This window comes from Lasioglossum baleicum, chromosome 12 (genome assembly GCF_051020765.1).
Source record: "Lasioglossum baleicum chromosome 12, iyLasBale1, whole genome shotgun sequence".
NCBI classification, from domain to species: domain Eukaryota; kingdom Metazoa; phylum Arthropoda; class Insecta; order Hymenoptera; family Halictidae; genus Lasioglossum; species Lasioglossum baleicum.
In genome coordinates, this window is record NC_134940.1 from 14,450,448 (window position 1) to 14,468,338 (window position 17,891).

Here is a 17,891-nt window from a genome sequence, read left to right on the forward strand (position 1 = left end):
ATATTAAATGGCCAAAAATTTGGGCAGACAAATTCTCGTTATGTTCATGAAATAATGTGAAATAGTTAGTTCTAACGCTCCGTAAACCTAGTGTTAAATATGCAGCGCTCATGGAGCGCACTGTTACCTGGGGGATTTTTGATTTCCGCAATAATCTGTGCTCGTAAGCTTAATTAATCATTACTTAATTTCTAGATGTAACTAGCGGGCGTTCGAATTACCGCTGTAGAATTGCTGTGGCTACGTGCTTGTGGTGCCACAGAGCGGATCAACTCGGTAAACATCAATATGGTGGCGCCCTTTCCGCTCAAAAACGCTTGGAATGACTCAACTTTACACGCGTATAACTTTTGAACAATCGAACTCCGCGCTTTGAAACCTGTATTTTTGAAGTTTCCACGCCACAATTTACAGGATTGAATAAAATAAGTGCGAAATTTTTGGTCCCGGAAGCAGAATGATGCAGAAAACCAATATACCAACATCCAATTCTGTCGTATCTACGCGAAAGATTGATTTTTTATCCATCATCGTATTTTTACGATAATGGGTTCATTTTTTATTAATTATTGTTTTATTGAAGTTCGTGTAAATTTAGTTGCCGACTAACATTTACACCTCAGAATTCCTCCAATTACTGCGTGCACTTTGACATCAGAAAAATTCCAGATTCGGATTTGGATTTACAACTTTTCATTTTCAAAATGGTCACTCACCTTATCACTTCTCTGCAGCAACTTTCCTAGCGTTAAAACTGGAACTTTCGGACTTTTCTCGCCAAAAATTTACAGGAGTGTATAAAAAAAAGTGGGAAATTTTTGGTCCCAGAAAGTTCAACCGACAGCGGGGAAAAAGTTGCGTGGACCTGGTTAAAAATCTGCTCGAATGTGGAGATAAGATAAAATGAAGTTTAACGAACACGTAATAAATAAATCACTGGGGATACTCTGAGAAGTTGAAAGGTATTAATCGCTGTTTATGGCGGCAGGTAGTAGAATAGATTTAGTACTCTTCTTGATAAGAATCAACAATCTCTATATCTCATGGCCACTCCAATTTCTGCTTTTTCCTTTTTCCCCCGTTTATTTACTCGCGGGGAAAGTGACGGTATATCTCTCTACCGGAGATGGGGAAACTGAATGGAAATAGGGTTCCGGAGAAACTTCTTTCGCTTCGGCCAGCACACGATCGTAGATAGCGCGCGCGTATAATATGCGCTGTGGAGGCTGTGACTAAAAATTTGGAACACTACCAGGAACCTAGATAATATATTAATGATATAATACTACGCGTGTATCACGTCGTACTTAATTTTTCTTATCGTGCTCGGAAGAATGCGCCACCAATGGGACATGTAGTTCCGAATATTGAAACTGAATGTTCAGAACCCTTTTCGAAATACTCTGACACAATAAAGACTCGTATATCAATAATGAATCATATCAATAATGACTCGTAAAAAGATCCCAACAATTTTAAAATTAATAAAATTATTGTAAGATTCTAAAATCGTCACAGTATGGAGTAACGTCTATGGGAACACCGTATTGGGTGAATTATGCAAACAGGATCTCAAATAATCTCGCCTGAGAATAGAACACACAATTAATTAGTCAAATTAAATTAACGTGTGGCCATCCAATGTCAAAAACCACCCCAAAAAAATGCAACCAATGTAACGTAGATGTCACAACCAAATAGCATTCTCCAACAACTTTCAGAATGGCGACCTTGACAACATATCTCAAGGTCATTGGAACCGGAGAGGAGGTTGCCATTATCTCGTAAATTAAAGATGACCTTGATAACATATCTCAGTTTACCTAATTCTAAAAATCTAATTACCAGACTGCGGATCTTCATGCGAAATAAAAATTGTCTGCACCGATTACAAGAAGGAGAAACTAAATTCAATGTTTTCTTCCCTTGAATTAAATTCATGTTATTAAATTTAAATTGAATTTATTTAATTAAATTTCTTCCCCTAATGATTTGAATAGAGGAGAAATCATAATATTGACACGTTCAATTTTTCTAATTCTCCAACAATTTCGAGTTTCATCTACACAATTTTACTATAAATGCATGAAGATCCGTAGTCTGGTTATTAATCTTCAAAGTGGGTGAAAATACTTTTGTCCATCACTGTATATTGTCTATCTAAGCAAAGAGATCGATAATATAAAATATAAAGAGGCGTTCCTATACGTAAAATTGATGTCGAGTGTGACTCTCGACAAAGAACTACAAAGAGTTGGACATGATTAAAAGCACATTACCGAAACGGAAATGAAGAACGAAAGAGAAGAATTTGCGGTGAATATGAAACTGTGCACAAGCTGAAGAATGGAAATGAAATATTCTAGTTCGACAAAAATATGTTACACAGCATCCATTGGGTCGTAACCGCGTGCACCGGAAACGCGTTTATAAATCAAGTCGAATCTGTGTTTTGAAACAAAAAAAGGACCCCCCCCCATCAACCGTACATATAATATACGTACACGTGTCAGGTAATAAAATCAGAATACGGGTCATCCATTTTTACAGGCGGCGCGTTTCCAGAAAATGGCGATTCCGGCGTGAAAGGATACGCTTGTTCAAAAATACAATATGATTTGTTTCCATGACGTCGATCGTAATTTCATCGTGTTTCATTGCATTTGACGATCAACAACGAACGGGTGGAGCCCCGTGCTACCATTTAGTTTTATCGTATCGGATCAGCTATCAAACTTCGTTCGGTCATGGTTCTTCTAACCAATGCTAACCGCGTGATATTCGAAATGTTCTAAAATGCTGAATAATTTCAACAAATATTCCTTACTGTATAAAATTATTATAGAAGGACAAGTATATTCCAGAAACCACTATTCGAACAATTAAACACTCAGCATGATCATAACCGACGGTTTTTCACGTGGGTTCAATATTATTATTATTAGACTGCGGATTGGCTCATTTCTTCATAAAAGTGTAATTTTTTCATTAAACCCTTTGCACTCCTTTGTCGAGTGTGACTCGACATCGGAGAAAGGAGAATGTAAATGGTACTTATATTTGTTTTTAACTGAGAGATACGACTTAAATAAATAAAGGAAGAACCAAATACATATAAAAGCATGTTTAAGTGCCACAAATATAAATTACTACAAAGTTTCAGAGCTATATTTAATATAATTGGTAAACAAAATTGTTCAAAATAAGTAGAAATCGAGGAACTGTCCTTCGAAGTAAATTGCAAATAAAAAACTGAAAATAGTAGGGAGTTGTTGGCAAAAAGATTAATTAAAATAAGTAGAAGTCGAGGAACTGTCCTTCGAAGTAAATTGCAAATAAAAAACTGAAAATAGTAGGAAGTTGTTGGCAACAAAATTGTTTAAAATAAGTAGAAATCGAGGAACTGTCCTTAGAAGTAAATTGCAAATAAAAAACTGAAAATAGTGAGAGTTGTTGGCAACAAAATTGTGAAAAATAATTCGGTGTGAGTTAACCTATGCATCTCCGATTATGGAGAAGAATGGATTAATTTGAAAGATACGAATTCATAAAAGATTTATCGTTCTATTTCTTTTTCCCCAACCTAATACAAGTTTATTTATATTTTGTATTGTATTATAAAAAGTATCACAATGTATTGAAAATTTATGTATTGCAAAATAATCTCTACCTAGAGATTCAAATTGTATCGAATAAAAAAAAAAAAAAATTGGAATCATCTTCATTTGAAAAATGCCACGAATATATTGATCAAAGTCCCATAAAAAAATAATGAAAAATGAAGAAGTTTTGTTATTGGATTAGTTACGTTTACACTTCTCGGCGATCGAGGCTTCTCGAGCTTGGCTGTGCTTTTCTACGTTCGGCGCGGTCGACGCGGCCACAAAAAATCGTATCCGATCTCAATCTATGTCACAAGATGTAGATCGAGAATCAAGATAATAGAACCGAGAATTGTGTGACTTAGATTAGGACTTTACTGTAATCTACATTTTTTAAGAAATCTGCTAATCGCAGCTTGAACGTTTTCAGAACAGAAAGTACATTACAATCGCAGCTTGAACTTCTTCTAAATACTTTCAAGAAAATAAAAGTTCAAGAAAAAACAAAACAGTAATTCGTGAAAGTGTTTAAAAATTCGGAAGTACTGAATGGCGCAGAAATGGAATAGAAGATTCCAGATTCAATTTGTTCCGCGCCTCGATCAGTGGCAAATGGATCCCGCTAGACAGTCGTCGTCTCCCGGTTTAATTACGGCGTAAAGATCGTTCGCGATAGAGTGCTATCTATCACTGTACCCGTCGTGAAGTGCAAACAATGCTCGCATCCAGCGTGAAGGAAGCAATTTTTACCGGTGCGAAATTGGTGAGTCTGTCGATTGTGATATACGATGGTAATGCAGAACCATGGAAATAGTCACTTCGTCAGGATCGTCGCTCGATAGACCACCACTTCGTCAGGACGATGCATTCTGCCGTGGAGTTCGGTTGGCCGACTCCATTCGATTATCCTGATAAAGTCGTTGATAAAGTCGAACCTTCCTTGAACCGAGGCCATGGGACCACCACGCTCTTTACTTCGACGTTGATTAATGCAAGCCAGCTACCGTTCGACGTTGGACCTAGTGAATTATCGCTGGGACAAAGAGGCTAGTTGGATTACCAGCACGAAAATACTAATCCGATTATTAACTGCGTCCAGTCCTGCATTTTCATCGTTCGTTCATTCCAAGTCGCGTTTACCGTTTCCATTTTTCTTAGAATTCAAATACTCGTTTACACGGTGGGAAACGTTTTTCCATGCGCTTCCCGTTCCAAGCGGATGTTGCAAAATATTCTAATCCTCATTAATACGACATCAACGGCTCACGAGATACAGTAGTACCTCGGTAGTTGCACGGAACGGGACAGAAAAAGCCTGCAAGTATCGAGGTATCTACAACTATCGAGGTAACTGTATGGAATCTCTCACTTCTATTATGTCTGAAGAGCGATAAATGTTGGAACTGGATACACGACCATATACATATGGTCTAAGATTCTATTTTGTTATTTCATGTACATGTTTCGTGGTGTGATAAGAAGATTAGCTCCGTACTCACCGCGTCTCACAAGAAGTGCCTCGACACGGCACAGGGGCAAAGGGGAATGATCCAATCGGACGGCTTACCGTTGCGTTCCTTTCGAATTCGAGTCGAAAATCTATGTGCGGCCCGTCATTCGTGCCTACGTCACCGTATTACTGTCAGGGACCATCTTCTCGTAACACCATGATACATACATTGAATATTGTAATTTTTTAATGAAAAATAAAGAATATTAGTTACAATAGTTAATGTGTTCTTCTTTCGCCACCCTGTACATGAAGATTCGATAGTATTACTGTCAGGGACCATCTTCTGATAACACCATGATACATACATTGAATATTGTAATTTTTTAATGAAAAATAAAGAATATTAGTTACAATAGTTAATGTGTTCTTCTTTCGCCAACTTGTACATGAAGATTCGATAGTATTACTGTCAGGGACCATCTTCTCATAACACCATGATACATACATTGAATTTTGTAATTTTTTAATGAAAAATAAAGAATATTAGTTACAATAGTTAATGTGTTCTTCTTTCGCCACCCTGTACATGAAGATTCGATAGTATTACTGTCAGGGACCATCTTCTCATAACACCATGATACATACATTGAATATTGTAATTTTTTAATGAAAAATAAAGAATATTAGTTACAATAGTTAATGTGTTCTTCTTTCGCCAACTTGTACATGAAGATTCGATAGTATTACTGTCAGGGACCATCTTCTGATAACACCATGATACATACATTGAATATTGTAATTTTTTAATGAAAAATAAAGAATATTAGTTACAATAGTTAATGTGTTCTTCTTTCGCCACCCTGTACATGAAGATTCGATAGTATTACTGTCAGGGACCATCTTCTCATAACACCATGATACATACATTGAATATTGTAATTTTTTAATGAAAAATAAAGAATATTAGTTACAATAGTTAATGTGTTCTTCTTTCGCCAACTTGTACATGAAGATTCGATAGTATTACTGTCAGGGACCATCTTCTGATAACACCATGATACATACATTGAATATTGTAATTTTTTAATGAAAAATAAAGAATATTAGTTACAATAGTTAATGTGTTCTTCTTTCGCCACCCTGTACTTGAAGATTCGATAGTATAATTAGATTAACATATTCGAAAATTTTTGACCGGGATGCATTTTTCGATTCTCGAAAATTTTTCGGTCGTCTGACTTGTCGTTTAATTGTACTACTGAATTTCATTCCAACTCCTTCGGTATCACGTTCTCCTAATACTGAAGTCCATTCTCGAGGTTCCCGAAAATTTTTCGACCGTCTGGCTTGTCCTCGAGTTGCACTACGGAATTTTCGAAAAATTTTCGGCCGTCTGGCTTGTCGTCGACTTGCACTACTGAATTTCGTGCCATCTCCTTCGACACCATGTGCTCCTAATACAAAACTCAATTCGATCGTCTGACTTGTCGTTGAGTTGTACTACTGAATTTTCGAAAATTTTTCGGCCGTCTGACTTGTGGTTGACTCGCACTACTGAATTTTCGGCAATTTTCGACCGTCTGACTTATCGTTGACTTGTACTACTGAATTTCCGGAAAAGCGCCGGAAAATTTTCGAAAATTCAGTAGTACAAGTCAACGATAAGTCAGACGACCGAAAATTTTATAAATTTCAGTAGTGCGCATCAACGAAGAGTCAGACGGGCGAAAATTTTCGTAAATTCAGTAGTACAACTCAACGACAAGTCAGACGATCGAAAATTGCCGAAAATCTCGAAAATTGAGTTTTGTATTAGGAGAACATGATATAAAAAGAGGTGGCACGAATTTAAGTAGTACAACCAATCGAGAAGTCAGACGCCCGAAAATTTTTGTTTACCAAAGTTTCGCTATTTCTCAATTACAAATCAGTAGTGTAATTCAATGAGAAGTTAGACTGGTACGAATTTTTACGGAGATCAGTAGTATAACTCAAGGACAGGTCGATAATTAAAGAAAAATTGGTGTTTCAATAAATATATACGCAGATACGTTTCGTAATGAAATATTCTTTATTTATTCTTTGTAGATTCATACATAAATTGCTTGAATTGTACATATACATATCTTATATTCTAAACGTTTATAACAAAACTGTAGACTGGCTCTGAGAGAACTGTCCTTTGAAGTATGTTTCAAATAAAACACTTCAAATATAGTAGGGAGTTATTGGCAAGAAAATTGAAAAATAATCCGGAGTGCAAGGGATTAATTTATATAGAGTTTAGAATCGGTGATTTCGATGTGTGGGACCCCAAGAGTCCGGTTTTCTTTTCGATCACACCTTGCGTTTCACTTCCTGATTTCTCGAGCAGTCTAATTATTCCTCGTCTTGAAGCCAAAATTTAACGTCGCCGGTCTGCGAGGGAAAACGGAAACGGAATAACACGGAGCCTGGTAAAAAGCAGTCGGAGCAGCTACTTTTTCTCTGTTTATCTGCCCTCGAGCTAGACCGACTTTTATGCTGAAGAGCACCTTTCCACGGAAATAACAGCGTATACCTGGTTCGCGTCTGCAAACAAAGCGGAGCATGTAATCGCGACTAAATTATACCGAGCCCTTTCCTGGCGTCATACAAAGTTTGAAAAGAATCGTCAACATTCAGAGTGGCAGCTGAAGCAACTCGTTTTTGCGAGCGACGGTCGGCGACCAGGCCGCTCGCGACATAGAAACATGGCCGCGCAATTTCTCCGTCGATGTGAATCGTTGCGGTGTAGCCTTCTCATATATTTCTTCCTCTAAATCGAATTCTTCCTTCCGGGTCTCTGTCACAGCGCATACATACGGTGACTCTTATTAATATTCGGACACTCTGAAAAAGACAGGAACTTTTTTAACTCCTTGCTGTACTTTTTCCTTTACAGTTACAGTGATTAAAACGTCTTTATCCCGAAAAATGTGGTCGAAGAGACGAGAAAATTTATATTACTTTTTGTATGGCTACATTTATTTTAATGCTTAACTATTGATTACAAACGAATCGAACTTTATTTCATCTAAAATGAAACGCGCAACATTCATATTCGTTAGACTTTGTTAAAAACCTTCGGTAATTATTTACAAAAGCACTGCGTACTCTGATTTTGATCAAATTTTACTATATTATAGACTTCGACATTTTGAACAACTTTTTTCCTGTTCCAATATAGGGGGGTTGCTTTTAGTTTTCGAGATATTTGCAAAAAAACTATCGCGAATACTGTATCGAATTTTTCGTATTCCTGAACTCTCCGCTGCAACGTAAACCTGTTTCGGTGCGGCATTTGTTTACATTTTGACGCTGTAGAGATAAGAGAGAAAACAGGGGGGCGGAAAGGGCCAGCCTGACACCACACACACACCCACCCAATGTTTCTAAAAAGAAGGTTTCCGTTAAGAAATTAACATTTGTGCAAATTTTCAATATCATATTCGTAATCAGCACGTGAAAATACGTAAGAATCTAGAGTATAATTTAGAAACAGTGGGTGCGTGTGAAGCACTGGGTGGGTGTGTGTGGTGTCAGGCCGGCCCCCTTTCCGCCCCCCTGGTTTCTTCCTCATCTCTGCAGCGTCAAAATGTAAACAAACGGCGCACCGGAACAGGCTTACGTTGCTGCGGAGCGTGCAAGAATACGAAAAATTCGATAGAGTATTCGCGACAGTTTTTTGCAAATATCTCAAAAACTAAAAGCGACCCCCCTATATTGGAAAAGGAAAAAGTTGTTTAGAATGTGTTGCTGCATAACATATTTAAATTTGATCAAAATCGGAGTACGCAGTGCTTGTGTAAATAATTACCAAACCTTCATCACATTAAAAAAGAAATTTGTTTTTCTTTTTTACATTGCTTTTCACGTTTAAGGTCGATTTCGCGGGGGTTCCTGTAATTTTCGACTAAATCGGGAGTGTAGAATCGTGCTATGGTGTCCGCGACATATAATTTTGTGACATCCTGTACAATGTGTTCTTGAAATTAGGCGTCTAACTGTAAGAGAGCTTGTGCTGACGCCATGCTAAGAAAGATCTAGGAAAGATGTCCCGAGCTGGTCATATGACATGCAACTTGTTGAAACAGAAACGCTCACACACATACGCGCCGCGTGCTAAAATGCCGTTGGGAAAACAATTTTTTTGCTGGAGTTTATTTCATACGCCGGGAACAGAACTTCTCTGTGGACATTTGATACATTACTAATACATATTTTCATTTCATACTTTCTGAGTCTGCAACAAACTCGCCTCAGGAAATGTAAACGCGGAGAACATTATGAAAAATTTACATTACAAAGTTACATTCTATTATAAACATTACAAAGTTCTCCTATTTAAAAAAGGCTATCTACCTCTCATGGATTTGTTCAGTGCTTTTCGAAAACGCGTATATGCATGCCTGCAGCAATTCGCGAAAATATTCGAACGTTTACATTTGGAACGTTTAGCAAGTGGAACATTAAACTGAAGCGTTTAATATAACCTGGAATCTATTTGCAACACAACTCTCGCAATCGTACCGGCAAAATTGATAAATAATTGAACAACATGCAAAATATTCACGTGAAACCGCTGCGTGACCCGTTTCAGTAGCCTTTTTCAGTTAGAATATTTTATTAAATGGAAGCGGTATGGTGTATAAAAATTATGGGAAATTGTACATATTGCCCGATTCTCGCGATGTCCATCATAATTTAAATTAAAAGTATGCGTACAATTCATTTGACATTATTTACTATCATTCCTTCTTTATCCAAATCATTAAGGGAAGAAACAACGTTCAATTTAATTTCGATTCCTTGCAATCGATGCAGATAATTTTTATTATTATACCTCATACTATACCTCTGAGGTATTATATAACTGATACAATACCTAAATGTTCAGTAATTGATTAGATTATCGACACACTTAATAATGTGAACAATATTTTGAATAATGGTACAGCAATTTTTAGTGATCACTGGATCAAAAATGTATAATTATTAGTTGAATGTTCTGCATTGATTGTGCGAAGCAGGAATAAAATATTTCTTGAAATAATTGATTTCGCCCCTTGATGATTTTGTCGTATTGAAAACATCACTACAATATTCTTAAATTTTTGTCATCTTTCTTTATATTTCACCCAGCCAATTTCTTTATAAATGCATAAAAATCCGCAGTCTGATTATTAGCATTTAGCTGATTATAATTGGGTGAAAAAAAATTTGGAATTAGAATCGACATTTAGAATGATAGATGTTTAAAACACGAATTGTTCTTCCTTTGTCGTACGATACTCCGCTTTAAAGTTATGAATAAGTTTTCAGAGAGGCGATTTTTCGGATAGACTTAGTAAGTTAGATTTTATATTCCGAAGAAAGACGACGCGTCCTAAGGCGTTCTTGGCGGTGTGGGCATAGCATGGAGGAGACTCGACGTTCACTGCATATTTCGTGCGATGTTGACACATAGCGAGACATAGCGTTACGTTGTCTTCAGCGCTTCAAACGTTACTGCTATACCCTCGGGGCCCCGATAAAGCAAATTCTGCCATTTGTCCAACGATGCCTCTCGTGCTTTAGCGCTCCAGAACTTGCACAGCGTTTTCTATATGCGAAGTTAATGTTCGCGGGTTAATTGTTCTACTATTTTAATCGAAAGCGACTTAACTAAACCTAACTAACCGGTAAAAATGACTGGTTCCGGATTTATTATTTTACAATTATTGAAATAATAAAAATGGTTTTATAAGAATTGATTGTATAAATATCTTCAGTAGAGCACAAAATCAATATTGTCATTTTTATAAGGGAACTTGTGTACCAGTTACTTTTATGCCTCGGTAGGGCTAACCTCTTCAAAACAATTTTTCATTCTACTCGTGACCGAAATTTTCAATCAAGTATTGGTACAATCTATTTTTATAAATTTTATTATTTATGACAACGGTTCGTGTACAACATTATTTATCAAAAAAATTTTAATGTCTTCTTAAATATTCGTTATCGTACACTCTGTTTTATTGAGGCATATAACTGTTGCGATAATCATGCAAAATAGTATGCAAAACGTATCAGATGATTGCACAAGTTCGTGGCCGATTTGAAAATAAAATTCAATGGTTAGATTTTAAAGAATACAGTTTTAGTAATCAGTTAGAATCATCTAATGTGTACAGAAACTAGTTCTTTAGAAAATATTCTCTCTGCGTTTCCAAACGATTTCTGAAAGTTAATAATTACAAGACTGTGAATGTTATGCATTTACGGCTACTGAAAATTTTCAAAAAATGGTAGAATGGTAGACTTTTTACTCATATCAAAATTACGCGAAGACTACTACCAGTTTCCAGTCTTGTTTCCGTAAGATTTTACATGGTTCGATTTTCTTAAGATTTGCCAACAAAAATTGAAAATGACATAAACATCCGCAGTTTAATAACAGTGTTCAACACCAAATTTGTTCAACAATTACTGTTGGGTGATTCTTATAGTTTCTGCGCTGATTCTCAAATCGGAAATTGAAAAACAGACGTATTTTCAAGTTATAACACGTTCATGTTGAACTTTCCGTTCAGGCCGATTGGAATTCTCATTGAAAAACGAACAATGTTTTAAAAATTTATTGTAAAGTCAAGTAGAGGACTGTATCTGAAGACTGTAGAATATTCCGACCAAAAGAATTAGGTACATAATTCTAAAAAATACAGTACAGAACAAAGCAAATAGACTGAATGAAAAATCGAGCAAAAACAGCTCGGCACGGAACGTGTTAAACAAACGTAGTGATGTTATTATAAAAGATTTTGAATTGTTCTTTACAGCAAAAGATTCTGTAGACTTTCCCGGATACAGTGATATCCAATATTAATACATTATGAATGTTTAAACGTGTTTGAACAATCATTAAAGATGGAGAGACACCACTTTTGCACCAATTCTAGAGGATATTTTTCAGTTTATCTTAAAAAATATGGGTCTAGCATGAAATGGAACTATATCACGCGATAGAGCAGGCTTTTATCTTGTCGAACACGGAAAAAGTTCGATTTTGTTGGACAGTGTAACAAGAACACTAATAACACTGTCCAACAAATTTCAACATTTTTTATGATTTCAATATACTGTTGGGTCCTTCTTATAGAGTTTTTTGCGCTGATTCCGAATCTGTCCTTAATTTTTCTCCTATACGCACAGTTTTTGAAAAACATGGCTTTGAAAAAAAAAACATATTTTTCAACTTTAAACAAATATTGTGATGTTATTATAAAAGATATTGAATTGTTCTTTACAGAAAAAGATTCTGTAGACTTTCCCGGATACAGTGATATCCAATATTAATACATTATGATTGTTCAAACATGTTTAAACAATGATTAAAGACGGAGAGACGCCACTTTTGCACCAATTTTTGAGGATATATTTCAATTTATCTCAGAAAATTAGGGTCCAGCGGAAAATCGAACTATACCACGCGATAGACTGGTGACAACTCATGTCGGGCGAAGATATTTTGCTTTCTGGTTCGAAAAAAACGTCGACGTTACAAACTTGAAAGGGTAGTTTCTCAAGATAAAAGTCTGCTCTATCGCGTGGTATAGTTCGATTTTCCGCTGGACCCTTATTTTGTGAGATAAATTGAAAAATATCCTAAAAAATTAGTGCAAAAGTGGTGTCTCTCCGTCCTTAATCATTGTTTAAACATGTTTAAACAATCATAATGTATTAATATTGGATATCATTGTATTCGGGAAAGTCTACAGAATCTTTTTCTGTAAAGAACGATTCAATATCTTTCATAATAACATCACAATATTTGTTTAAAGTTGAAAAATATGTTTTTTCTTTCAAAGCCGTGTTTTTCAAAAACTGTGCGTATAGGAGAAAATTTAAGGACAGATTCGGAATCCGCGCAAAAAACTCTATAAGAAGGACCCAACAGTATATTGAAAACAATTTTCGTATCCAGGGAGCATTGGCAGGCTTGTGGATGTTCTGCGGTGTTGCAATAGGTTTAATTCATTTATTATTTCACTCGGTTCCAGGAACGATGGTTGACCTAAACGTGAAGGGAAGCTGGCAAAGGTTCTGCGTCATCGCGGAACGGGGCCGCGTACATAAAGTTTCATATTTCGTTTTAAGGGCCTCGCGTATACCCGAGGTTAGCGTATTTCAACGTTGGCCTGGCAATGGTACTAACGTTAATAATTTATGCAATCAACGCGGAGATGTCCGTATCGTGCGGCAGTTACTTACGGTACGATGAAACGTGTTCCACTCGTGCTCGCCGTCGCCAGACACCCTCGCTCTATGCTGTCGTCCGTTTACGAGCAGGCTAACGTTGTCTCAGAATTAATTCCGGTTAAACCCGCGGCTGTAATTAACAGGTGCCGCGTTATAGGTTCCGGTGTTGTTTGCAGTTTGATTTATTTCGTTTGCTTAGGCACGATGCCTCGCGCGTTATTACTGGAGCATCCGGCGCGATTGCAAATTTTATGGCAACGATTAGAGCCATTGTATCCATTAAATTTTCTCCCGGCTAGCCGAGAGAACGGTGTTCTCAAATAAATTCCCCAATTGAAATTTCTTGCTCTCCGAAATTGCTTCTGCTGCAAATACAAAATTTGTATATCCAAGGGTATACCGTGTGTTTCAACGTCGCACAGTGTGCTCTGTCAGTAGTTGTACATATCTTTGTTTTAATTAGTTTCTACCTTAGACCATACTCACAGACCCGGATTCAGATAACACATGCCGTATTCCAAGATTAGATTGTCCAGCAGATGACGGTTGTGGGCAAATTGCTATAGTCTGTTCAGGAGTCACAGTACAGCTATGTGTTAGAGCTGATTCTGTATAAATATTTATGAAAACTGTAACTGTGATATATATTTCTTTACTCGAGATTTTATTACTCGTTCATTTTTACTTTGCTCTTATTATTTTGAATAGTGCTGACGCATTCTGTCAATTATAATTTGGATAAAGTTAAATTTTAATGTGGATGCTGATATATGTATATTGTGAAATCCGTATTTAATTCCTCACAGCTTACTTTATTTAAAAAAAAACGGAATATATGAATATATGAAAAGATGTACATATTTGTATCACGGTTCTGTGGTTCTTTATAATCCTTTATGCAACGAGTTTGCACCATTTTTCCAAATGTATACGAAAGAATGCATAAATATACCTGTATACACCATTCTGAATTATCTTGTGACGTCAGTTGTGGACACCAGATACTCTCATTTCCTTAGAAAAAGTGGAAACATCAAAACCCCGGGCGTGAGCTCTCTCATTTCCTCTTTGACTGAACAATGAACTGTGTGGGTTCTGGTCAGTGATGCTATATGAGGGGAGTCACGGTGAAATGATGTACCCCTTCTTCGATGACGGAGAATGAGTGGGACGAATGGGAGACACGTTGCACGTGCGCGATGGGGACCGTGGAGTGTGCGCCTGCGCACGGTGCTGGAATGAAATAGTGGAAGGGATATGTAGGAGAGTACGGGAGCTCCGTCTGGAGCTCATTATGGCAACACCGGTTCTGGTCCACAGACATTTGCAACACTTCCTTGGAAAACATGCAAATATTATTAAATTGTGGTATAAAAGTTATGGATAGAAAGTCTACTTACAATTCGTTTGTTTCTGTGTAAAACGAAGCGTAAGAAAACGAATCAGCGATGGAGAAACACATTGACTTATAAATAAACGAAGAAAAACCGGTAATACTAATGCATCAGAGCGTGAAATTGAGTTATGTTTCTGTGCAACTGTCGAGTAGTATCGGTGCGGAAGAAAAATATAATCGACATACATAAATGGAGGCTGTTCAGCGTAACAACAGTGGAACAGCGTGTAGAGGAAGTAATACACTAGCAATAATTACAAGAAGGTATTCTTCATCAAAATTCTGTAATTAGGTTGTCTCAAAAATTTCTTTCGGAATGTGTTCCTTTAATGTTGCTAAATAAATACAAACAATGCGATAATCTTTACATGTTAATGTTTCAGTACTTGCTAACACGAATTTGCGTTATGTGCATGAATCGGAAACCAACTTTCGGGACAACCTAATAATTATTTAGTAATATTTACACTTTATACATACACTGCTGTGCAAAAGAAAGAAGCACCCAGTACAATTATAAGTAGACCGCGGATATTATGCATTTATCACAAGAATGGGAACCTATCGAATATAGTGATTGGTACAAGTTCGACGTTAGCGGCTTCATAATGCACCAATCAACGTGTTAATTAAATTTCCGCTTCCAGCAATTCATTAATACCGATATACGTAAAGTGGACGGAGCCTAATAAATGACACAAAATTGAAAGACTTGTGTTTTAATTAGCTGTCTGCACTATTCTGAAATTCAGTATTATTCCGAGTATACGTACACTCCCGCTTAAAAGTATGTGGACAACACATTTAACTTTTATATGAATGTTTGATGAGTTTCGTTCAATTTTATGCGGTCTGGTTTATACGGTACTGGAGAATATATTTTAATAATAATTATGAGAGAGCTCCATATTTCGGAAATTTGTTTTCAACCCTTATTACTTTGAACATTAAATATGTTTTTAAAACTTGTTTAACACTTTTGTCGATAAATAAACATATTATTTGTATGTCTATGATATGTATACACGCCCGCTCAGAAGTATGTGGATAACACGTTCAATTTTTATATGAATCTTTGATCAGTTTTATTCGATTTTATGCATTCTAGTTTACACAGTTAATATATAATAATAATTCATTAGATATTTCACCAGTAATTACTACTATTGTCTGAATAAGACAACAGACCACGCTAATAATGGATCATCAATGAAATTGTACAATTTGGCACTATTACAATAAATTATACTTGCAACAAAGTGTCCACATACTTTCGAGCGGGAGTATAAGTGCACGTTCAGTGTAATCTCCTTCAAACTTATTCTGGGTTATATGCGCATATATGCAGCAGGCAATTATAGATCTATCGGCAAGATTGACACACAATCAGAGTTGATCATACCCGGGTCACTTTAAATACAGCAGAAAATCGATAAAAGCGTGACCGTAGAAGCATGTATAATCGCGCGAATAAGTCTTCGTTAAATGTTTTCGCTTAATACTAACATAACACGCGTACTTTGGTCAAATACACCATTATTCGCGTTAATTCGAGTGATCGGACTCGGTAACTGCGTTATCACAGTCGCTCATTAATTCCGCAACGTACGAGTGACAAACCAGCAATTTGCTTAGTCTTTGTAAGTTTCGCGGAGTTTCGGCATTATTTCAAGGGTCAGGCACACTTGACCATTAAACACTATAATTTATGTAATTACCGTCCACTGTATTGAGACCAGTTCCACAGGTGAGAACACGCCACTGTTATAGCGCCCGCATGCAAACGTATACATGTCTCTTGTCTCACGTGCGCAACGCTAACGGAATCGTATGGGTGACGTAATTAACACGTCCGAATTTATACGCTCTCTTCAGTCAGAGTAGCAGCATGAGCATATATTGAAACGTCCATTCTATCCCTAATTGCTAACAAGGGAGATTTGTGCAGGCTGTCTCAAAAATGTACTTCCTCGAAAGAGGCTATTCCTGAGATTATTCGAAGTTACTTTCTCCCTTTGCGAAAATTCTCGACACTGGAAAAATTACGAAAATCCTTAAATTCTTCTACGCGCTTTCACATATTAATGTATCTTCTTTTCCCACCTACTGATTTCCAAGTTCACCATATTCCAATGAAATCATAATCAGCAACATCTGTCATTCGGAAAATTTTCAATTTTGCGCCGCCTCCGAAAAGATTTTATTCTGTTTAACCCTTAGCACTCGAGTGGCGACTCTGAGGCGCCACTAAAAATTACAATTTCATGTTCACACAAAGAAAAGAATTAATACAGAATGGAATTATTCTAGGTCGAAAGAAATGTTTAATTTTCCCGTTAAAATAGGTCCGAGTGCAAAGGGTTAAGTTCGTGTGTATTCACATAAATTGAATGGAAATTATTTCATACTTTTTAGTGCGTTTTTTCGAAGTCGGTTTAATATTTTTTTATAAAATTTTTTTATTTCACACTTTTTAGCGGAACGAGCAGAATTTGTAGAACACCGTAGGATGGTTTCTCGGTCTTATCGGTTATTTGTAATAAAAACAGCAAAGAATGAGAAAATGCAAAATTTGTTTTCAAGGGACCAATCGGGAGACATACCCTACAAAATGCAGAAGGTTTCATCCTGATTGGTCCATCCATTTCAGAGTAATCGGTGAACATACATGAAATAATTCATTTTTCGCAAATAATATCGTAAGGAATAAAAAAAACGCAACTTTTTTTCACGGGGACATACTCTACAAGATGCAAAAGGTTTCGTTCCGATTGGTCCATCCATCTCGGCGTAATCGGTGAACATACATAGAAAAAAAGGGAAAAACGAAAAAATAAAAGAAAAGGCACATACAGATCGAATCGAGTAACCTCCTCCTTTTGCGATGTCGGTTAAAAACAAAGTGTTTGTATTTATCAATAACGTAAAACAGAATATTGACTGCAGATGCAGGTATGTTAAATCATTTTCGTAATTGCAGGTAGTATCGATCAACCTTAATACTTTAAGCATAATACGGATGAATACAAATTACTGTTTATTCGCGATATAAATTTCGCATGGTATAAACTCAAGCGAAGTGATATTGTCGACTTGTGATATTGCATTTTTACACACCGTATACATAGAGTCTGGTAATTTGTGACGATTAGATATTGCATATTCTACAAGAAAATCTGAA

General features: G+C 36.4%; 1 protein-coding gene across 5 annotated transcripts in view; it reads left to right on the plus strand.

The window, feature by feature from the left end:
• Cad87a (cadherin 87A) overlaps nt 1-17,891 on the plus strand; it is a 295,629-nt gene that overhangs the window by 147,337 nt on the left and 130,401 nt on the right. The window lies entirely within an intron of this gene.